Source organism: Rana temporaria, chromosome 8 (genome assembly GCF_905171775.1).
Source record: "Rana temporaria chromosome 8, aRanTem1.1, whole genome shotgun sequence".
In the NCBI taxonomy this organism is placed as follows: domain Eukaryota; kingdom Metazoa; phylum Chordata; class Amphibia; order Anura; family Ranidae; genus Rana; species Rana temporaria.
The window spans coordinates 1,086,333-1,095,370 of NC_053496.1; positions in this window are offsets into that span (position 1 = coordinate 1,086,333).

The window sequence follows — 9,038 nt, forward strand, 5'->3', positions numbered from 1 at the left end:
TCTCTCCGTAGCGAGTAAAGGAATGAAATCCTCAATACACCAATCATGTGACACCCACCAGATCTCTACTTCAGATAATCAGAGACTGCAGACATAATACAGGAGATGATCAGAGACTGCAGACATAATACAGGAGATGATCAGAGACTGCAGACATAATACAGGAGATGATCAGAGACTGCAGACATGATACAGGAGATGATCAGAGACTGCAGACATGATACAGGAGATGATCAGAGACTGCAGACATAGTACAGGAGATGATCAGAGACTGCAGACATAGTACAGGAGATGGTCAGAGACTGCAGACATAATACAGGAGATGATCAGAGACTGCAGACATAATACAGGAGATGATCAGAGACTGCAGACATAATACAGGAGATGATCAGAGACTGCAGACATGATACAGGAGATGATCAGAGACTGCAGACATGATACAGGAGATGATCAGAGACTGCAGACATAGTACAGGAGATGATCAGAGACTGCAGACATAGTACAGGAGATGGTCAGAGACTGCAGACATAATACAGGAGATGATCAGAGACTGCAGACATAATACAGGAGATGATCAGAGACTGCAGACATAATACAGAGGATGATCAGAGACTGCAGACATAATACAGGAGATGATCAGAGACTGCAGACATAATACAGGAGATGATCAGAGAGTGCAGACATAATACAGGAGATGATCAGAGACTGCAGACATAGTACAGGAGATGATCAGAGACTGCAGACATAATACAGGAGATGATCAGAGACTGCAGACATAGTACAGGAGATGATCAGAGACTGCAGACATAGTACAGGAGATGATCAGAGACTGCAGACATAGTACAGGAGATGATCAGAGACTGCAGACATGATACAGGAGATGATCAGAGACTGCAGACATAATACAGGAGATGGTCAGAGACTGCAGACATAATACAGGAGATGATCAGAGACTGCAGACATGATACAGGAGATGATCAGAGACTGCAGACATGATACAGGAGATGATCAGAGACTGCAGACATAATACAGGAGATGGTCAGAGACTGCAGACATAATACAGGAGATGATCAGAGACTGCAGACACAGTACAGGAGATGATCAGAGACTGCAGACATAATACAGGAGATGATCAGAGACTGCAGACATAGTACAGGAGATGATCAGAGACTGCAGACATAGTACAGGAGATGATCAGAGACTGCAGACATAGTACAGGAGATGATCAGAGACTGCAGACATAGTACAGGAGATGATCAGAGACTGCAGACATGATACAGGAGATGATCAGAGACTGCAGACATAGTACAGGAGATGATCAGAGACTGCAGACATAGTACAGGAGATGATCAGAGACTGCAGACATAATACAGGAGATGATCAGAGACTGCAGACATAATACAGGAGATGGTCAGAGACTGCAGACATAGTACAGGAGATGGTCAGAGACTGCAGACATGATACAGGAGATGATCAGAGACTGCAGACATAGTACAGGAGATGGTCAGAGACTGCAGACATAGTACAGGAGATGATCAGAGACTGCAGACATAATACAGGAGATGATCAGAGACTGCAGACATAGTACAGGAGATGATCAGAGACTGCAGACATAGTACAGGAGATGATCAGAGACTGCAGACATAATACAGGAGATGATCAGAGACTGCAGACATAGTACAGGAGATGATCAGAGACTGCAGACATAATACAGGAGATGGTCAGAGACTGCAGACATAATACAGGAGATGATCAGAGACTGCAGACATAATACAGGAGATGATCAGAGACTGCAGACATAGTACAGGAGATGATCAGAGACTGCAGACATAATACAGGAGATGTCAGAGACTGCAGACACAGTACAGGAGATGATCAGAGACTGCAGACATAGTACAGTAGATGATCAGAGACTGCAGACATAATACAGGAGATGATCAGAGACTGCAGACATAGTACAGGAGATGGTCAGAGACTGCAGACATAATACAGGAGATGATCAGAGACTGCAGACACAATACAGGAGATGGTCAGAGACTGCAGACATAGTACAGGATATGATCAGAGACTGCAGACATAATACAGGAGATGATCAGAGACTGCAGACATAGTACAGGAGATGATCAGAGACTGCAGACATAGTACAGGAGATGATCAGAGACTGCAGACATAGTACAGGAGATGGTCAGAGACTGCAGACATAGTACAGGAGATGATCAGAGACTGCAGACATAATACAGGAGATGATCAGAGACTGCAGACATAGTACAGGAGATGGTCAGAGACTGCAGACATAATACAGGAGATGATCAGAGACTGCAGACATAATACAGGAGATGGTCAGAGACTGCAGACATAGTACAGGAGATGATCAGAGACTGCAGACATAATACAGGAGATGATCAGAGACTGCAGACATAGTACAGGAGATGGTCAGAGACTGCAGACATAATACAGGAGATGATCAGAGACTGCAGACATAGTACAGGAGATGATCAGAGACTGCAGACATAGTACAGGAGATGATCAGAGACTGCAGACACAATACAGGAGATGGTCAGAGACTGCAGACATAGTACAGGAGATGATCAGAGACTGCAGACATAGTACAGGAGATGATCAGAGACTGCAGACATAATACAGGAGATGATCAGAGACTGCAGACATGATACAGGAGATGATCAGAGACTGCAGACATGATACAGGAGATGGTCAGAGACTGCAGACATAGTACAGGAGATGATCAGAGACTGCAGACATAATACAGGAGATGATCAGAGACTGCAGACATAATACAGGAGATGATCAGAGACTGCAGACATGATACAGGAGATGATCAGAGACTGCAGACATAGTACAGGAGATGATCAGAGACTGCAGACATAGTACAGGAGATGATCAGAGACTGCAGACATAGTACAGGAGATGATCAGAGACTGCAGACATAGTACAGGAGATGATCAGAGACTGCAGACATAGTACAGGAGATGATCAGAGACTGCAGACATAGTACAGGAGACGGTCAGAGACTGCAGACATAATACAGGAGAAGATCAGAGACTGCAGACATGATACAGGAGATGATCAGAGACTGCAGACATGATACAGGAGATGATCAGAGACTGCAGACATAATACAGGAGATGATCAGAGACTGCAGACATAGTACAGGAGATGATCAGAGACTGCAGACATGATACAGGAGATGATCAGAGACTGCAGACATAGTACAGGAGATGATCAGAGACTGCAGACACAATACAGGAGATGGTCAGAGACTGCAGACATAGTACAGGAGATGATCAGAGACTGCAGACATAGTACAGGAGATGATCAGAGACTGCAGACATAGTACAGGAGATGATCAGAGACTGCAGACATAATACAGGAGATGAGATTCCCCTCCCCCTTCCCACCAGGAGAATTTTTAGCTCTCAGCGCTGTCTCACTTTGAATGACAATTACTCGGTCATACAGCACTGTCCTCATATGACATGTTTATCATATAGAGATCAGAGAGCCAGAGACTGACCAGCTCCCTGCAGGCTGAAGACCGAGGACTGAGCGATCAGCAGTGTTCGATCGCTCAGTGTTCGACGGGGGACAGATGCCACTGGGATCAGTGCTGCAACCATATAGGTGAGAATGATGTCGGAAATTCTCTTTGAACCCAACAACCCCCCCCAGAGTCCCGACACACCAGAAGTGAGTGAATTGGATTCCTTTGCACAGGATAAAGCTGAGAGACGTGTTGGTTCAGCACTGACAGGATAACTCGATAATAAACACTGAAACAATAATAAGCGCAACAAAGTAAATACGCTGATCGGTTCCCATAGCGGCCGGTGAAATGGCGCTGTCACTGGGGGGAAGGGAGCCGTACTAACACAACAATCACAGGTAAATACCCCCGGGGGTGGGGTGGGGTAGTTGGCTCTCCGGGGCGATACACAGGAACAGTATGGAAGGGCCCCGCAGACAACTTTTATTATAACCGCAGAAAACAAAACAACTAAAGTTTCCTCTGCAGAGGATCTTCTCCCTGGAAAATGCCGAGTCACCTGGCTCTTATCTCACTCTCTTCAACTGCATCACCTACCGGTCTCTCGGAGCTCCACTGGACAGCCCAACCCGGGCCTATGGATTGGGGTTCTCCTGACACCCCGATAGGAGCCAACCTGACTCCTGGAACGAGATCTGCCGTCTCCTGGCTGGGGCCCTCAGACCCCTTGGCTTCTGGTTGGGCCCCCTGACCCCCTCGGTGAGACCCTCTGTCTCTTGGCTTATGGCTGGGACCCCCTGACCCCTCAGTGAGACCCTCTGTCTCTTGGCTGGGACCCCCTGACCCCTCAGTGAGACCCTCTGTCTCTTGGCTGGGACCCCCTGACCCCTCAGTGATAGCCTCTGTCTCTTGGCTGGGACCCCCTGACCCCTCAGTGAGACCCTCTGTCTCTTGGCTGGGACCCCCTGACCCCTCAGTGATAGCCTCTGTCTCTTGGCTGGGACCCCCTGACCCCTCAGTGATACCCTCTCTCTCTTGGCTGGGACCCCCTGACCCCTCAGTGAGACCCTCTGTCTCTTGGCTGGGACCCCCTGACCCCTCAGTGAGACCCTCTGTCTCTTGGCTGGGACCCCCTGACCCCTCAGTGAGACCCTCTGTCTCTTGGCTGGGACCCCCTGACCCCCTCTGTGAGACCCTCTGTCTCTTGGCTGGGACCCCCTGACCCCTCAGTGATACCCTCTGTCTCTTGGCTGGGACCCCCTGACCCCTCAGTGAGACCCTCTGTCTCTTGGCTCGGACCCCCTGACCCCTCAGTGAGACCCTCTGTCTCTTGGCTTATGGCTGGGACCCCCTGACCCCTCTGTGAGACCCTCTGTCTCTTGGCTTATGGCTGGGACCCCCTGACCCCTCAGTGAGACCCTTTGTCTCTTGGCTTCTGGCTGCGGCCCCCCCGACCCCTCAGTGAGACCCTCTGTCTCTTGGCTTATGGCTGGGACCCCCTGACCCCTCAGTGAGACCCTCTGTCTCTTGGCTTATGGCTGGGACCCCCTGACCCCTCAGTGATACCCTCTCTCTCTTGGCTGGGACCCCCTGACCCCTCAGTGAGACCCTCTGTCTCTTGGCTGGGACCCCCTGACCCCTCAGTGAGACCCTCTGTCTCTTGGCTGGGACCCCCTGACCCCTCAGTGAGACCCTCTGTCTCTTGGCTGGGACCCCCTGACCCCCTCTGTGAGACCCTCTGTCTCTTGGCTGGGACCCCCTGACCCCTCAGTGATACCCTCTGTCTCTTGGCTGGGACCCCCTGACCCCTCAGTGAGACCCTCTGTCTCTTGGCTGGGACCCCCTGACCCCTCAGTGAGACCCTCTGTCTCTTGGCTTATGGCTGGGACCCCCTGACCCCTCTGTGAGACCCTCTGTCTCTTGGCTTATGGCTGGGACCCCCTGACCCCTCAGTGAGACCCTTTGTCTCTTGGCTTCTGGCTGCGGCCCCCCGACCCCTCAGTGAGACCCTCTGTCTCTTGGCTTATGGCTGGGACCCCCTGACCCCTCAGTGAGACCCTCTGTCTCTTGGCTTATGGCTGGGACCCCCTGATCCCTCAGTGAGACCCTCTGTCTCCACACTGGAAGCTCTGAGCTCTGAACTGAGTATATAAGGACCCTGCACACCTGTATACTCAGACAGGCTGCAGGCACCTGGGAAAACCCGGACACAGGATTTTGGCAGTAACCCAAAAGTAAAGAAGGGGTGATGGGGCCCCCTTTAGGCAGAAAATCCTCAAGACGGCCACGGGTTCAATACATATAAGGGAGGCCAATGGAATCTCAGCACACCCTGCGGTGTACATGTTCCCTGGTTAGCATTATGTCTCCAGGATGGAGGTAGATAGGGGGGTAGGGTGCACCGTCCTGGTGGGATGATGGTGGGCCCCATTGTAGATAGGGGGGTAGGGTGCACCACCCTGGAAGGATGATGGTGGGTGGAAGGTGGGCCCCATTGTAGATAGGGGGGTAGGGTGCACCGTCCTGGTAGGATGATGGTGGGTGGAAGGTGGGCCCCATTGTAGATAGGGGGGTAGGGTGCACCACCCTGGAAGGATGATGGTGGGTGGAAGGTGGCCCCATTGTAGATAGGGGGGTAGGGTGCACCGTCCTGGTAGGATGATGGTGGGTGGAAGGTGGGCCCCATTGTAGATAGGGGGTAGGGCGCACCGTCCTGGTAGGATGATGGTGGGTGGAAGGTGGACCCCATTGTAGATAGGGGGGTAGGGTGCACCACCCTGGAAGGATGATGGTGGGTGGAAGGTGGGCCCCATTGTAGATAGGGGGGTAGGGTGCACCACCCTGGAAGGATGATGGTGGGTGGAAGGTGGGCCCCATTGTAGATAGGGGGGTAGGGTGCACCGTCCTGGTAGGATGATGGTGGGTGGAAGGTGGACCCCATTGTAGATAGGGGGGTAGGGTGCACCACCCTGGAAGGATGATGGTGGGTGGAGGGTGGGCCCATTTGTAGATAGGGGGGTAGGGTGCACCGTCCTGGAAGGATGATGGTGGGTGGAAGGTGGGTCCCATTGTAGATAGGGGGGTAGGGTGCACCACCCTGGAAGGATGATGGTGGGTGGAAGGTGGGCCCCATTGTAGATAGGGGGGTAGGGTGCACCGTCCTGGAAGGATGATGGTGGGTGGAAGGTGGGTCCCATTGTAGATAGGGGGGTAGGGTGCACCACCCTGGTAGGATGATGGTGGGCCCCATTGTAGATAGGGGGCAGGGTGCACCATCCTGGTAGGATCATGGTGGGTGGAAGGTGGGCCCCATTGTAGATAGGGGGGTAGGGTGCACCACCCTGGAAGGATGATGGTGGGTGGAAGGTGGGCCCCATTGTAGATAGGGGGTAGGGTGCACCACCCTGGAAGGATGATGGTGGGTGGAAGGTGGGCCCCATTGTAGATAGGGGGTAGGGCGCACCGTCCTGGAAGGATGATGGTGGGTGGAAGGTGGGCCCCATTGTAGATAGGGGGGTAGGGTGCACCACCCTGGAAGGATGATGGTGGGTGGAAGGTGGGCCCCATTGTAGATAGGGGGTAGGGTGCACCACCCTGGCAGGATGATGGTGGGTGGAAGGTGGGCCCCATTGTAGATAGGGGGGTAGGGTGCACCGTCCTGGTAGGATGATGGTGGGTGGAAGGTGGGCCCCATTGTAGATAGGGGGTAGGGCGCACCGTCCTGGTAGGATGATGGTGGGTGGAAGGTGGACCCCATTGTAGATAGGGGGGTAGGGTGCACCACCCTGGAAGGATGATGGTGGGTGGAAGGTGGGCCCCATTGTAGATAGGGGGGTAGGGTGCACCGTCCTGGAAGGATGATGGTGGGTGGAAGGTGGGTCCCATTGTAGATAGGGGGGTAGGGTGCACCACCCTGGTAGGATGATGGTGGGCCCCATTGTAGATAGGGGGCAGGGTGCACCATCCTGGTAGGATCATGGTGGGTGGAAGGTGGGCCCCATTGTAGATAGGGGGTAGGGTGCACCACCCTGGCAGGATGATGGTGGGTGGAAGGTGGGCCCCATTGTAGATAGGGGGGTAGGGTGCACCGTCCTGGTAGGATGATGGTGGGTGGAAGGTGGGCCCCATTGTAGATAGGGGGGTAGGGTGCACCACCCTGGAAGGATGATGGTGGGTGGAAGGTGGCCCCATTGTAGATAGGGGGGTAGGGTGCACCGTCCTGGTAGGATGATGGTGGGTGGAAGGTGGCCCCATTGTAGATAGGGGGTAGGGCGCACCGTCCTGGTAGGATGATGGTGGGTGGAAGGTGGACCCCATTGTAGATAGGGGGGTAGGGTGCACCACCCTGGAAGGATGATGGTGGGTGGAAGGTGGACCCCATTGTAGATAGGGGGGTAGGGTGCACCACCCTGGAAGGATGATGGTGGGTGGAAGGTGGCCCCATTGTAGATAGGGGGGTAGGGTGCACCGTCCTGGAAGGATGATGGTGGGTGGAAGGTGGGTCCCATTGTAGATAGGGGGGTAGGGTGCACCACCCTGGTAGGATGATGGTGGGCCCCATTGTAGATAGGGGGGTAGGGTGCACCGTCCTGGAAGGATGATGGTGGGTGGGAGGTGGGCCCCATTGTAGATAGGGGGTAGGGCGCACCGTCCTGGTAGGATGATGGTGGGTGGAAGGTGGGCCCCATTGTAGATAGGGGGGTAGGGTGCACCATCCTGGTAGGATCATGGTGGGTGGAAGGTGGGCCCCATTGTAGATAGGGGGTAGGGTGCACCACCCTGGCAGGATGATGGTGGGTGGAAGGTGGGCCCCATTGTAGATAGGGGGCAGGGTGCACCGTCCTGGTAGGATGATGGTGGGTGGAAGGTGGGCCCCATTGTAGATAGGGGGCAGGGTGCACCGTCCTGGTAGGATGATGGTGGGTGGAAGGTGGACCCCATTGTAGATAGGGGGGTAGGGTGCACCACCCTGGAAGGATGATGGTGGGTGGAAGGTGGACCCCATTGTAGATAGGGGGGTAGGGTGCACCACCCTGGAAGGATGATGGTGGGTGGAAGGTGGCCCCATTGTAGATAGGGGGGTAGGGTGCACCGTCCTGGAAGGATGATGGTGGGTGGAAGGTGGGTCCCATTGTAGATAGGGGGGTAGGGTGCACCACCCTGGTAGGATGATGGTGGGCCCCATTGTAGATAGGGGGGTAGGGTGCACCGTCCTGGTAGGATCATGGTGGGTGGAAGGTGGACCCCATTGTAGATAGGGGGGTAGGGCGCACCGTCCTGGAAGGATGATGGTGGGTGGAAGGTGGGCCCCATTGTAGATAGGGGGGTAGGGTGCACCGTCCTGGAAGGATGATGGTGGGTGGAAGGTGGGTCCCATTGTAGATAGGGGGGTAGGGTGCACCACCCTGGTAGGATGATGGTGGGCCCCATTGTAGATAGGGGGCAGGGTGCACCATCCTGGTAGGATCATGGTGGGTGGAAGGTGGGCCCCATTGTAGATAGGGGGGTAGGGTGCACCGTCCTGGTAGGATCATGGT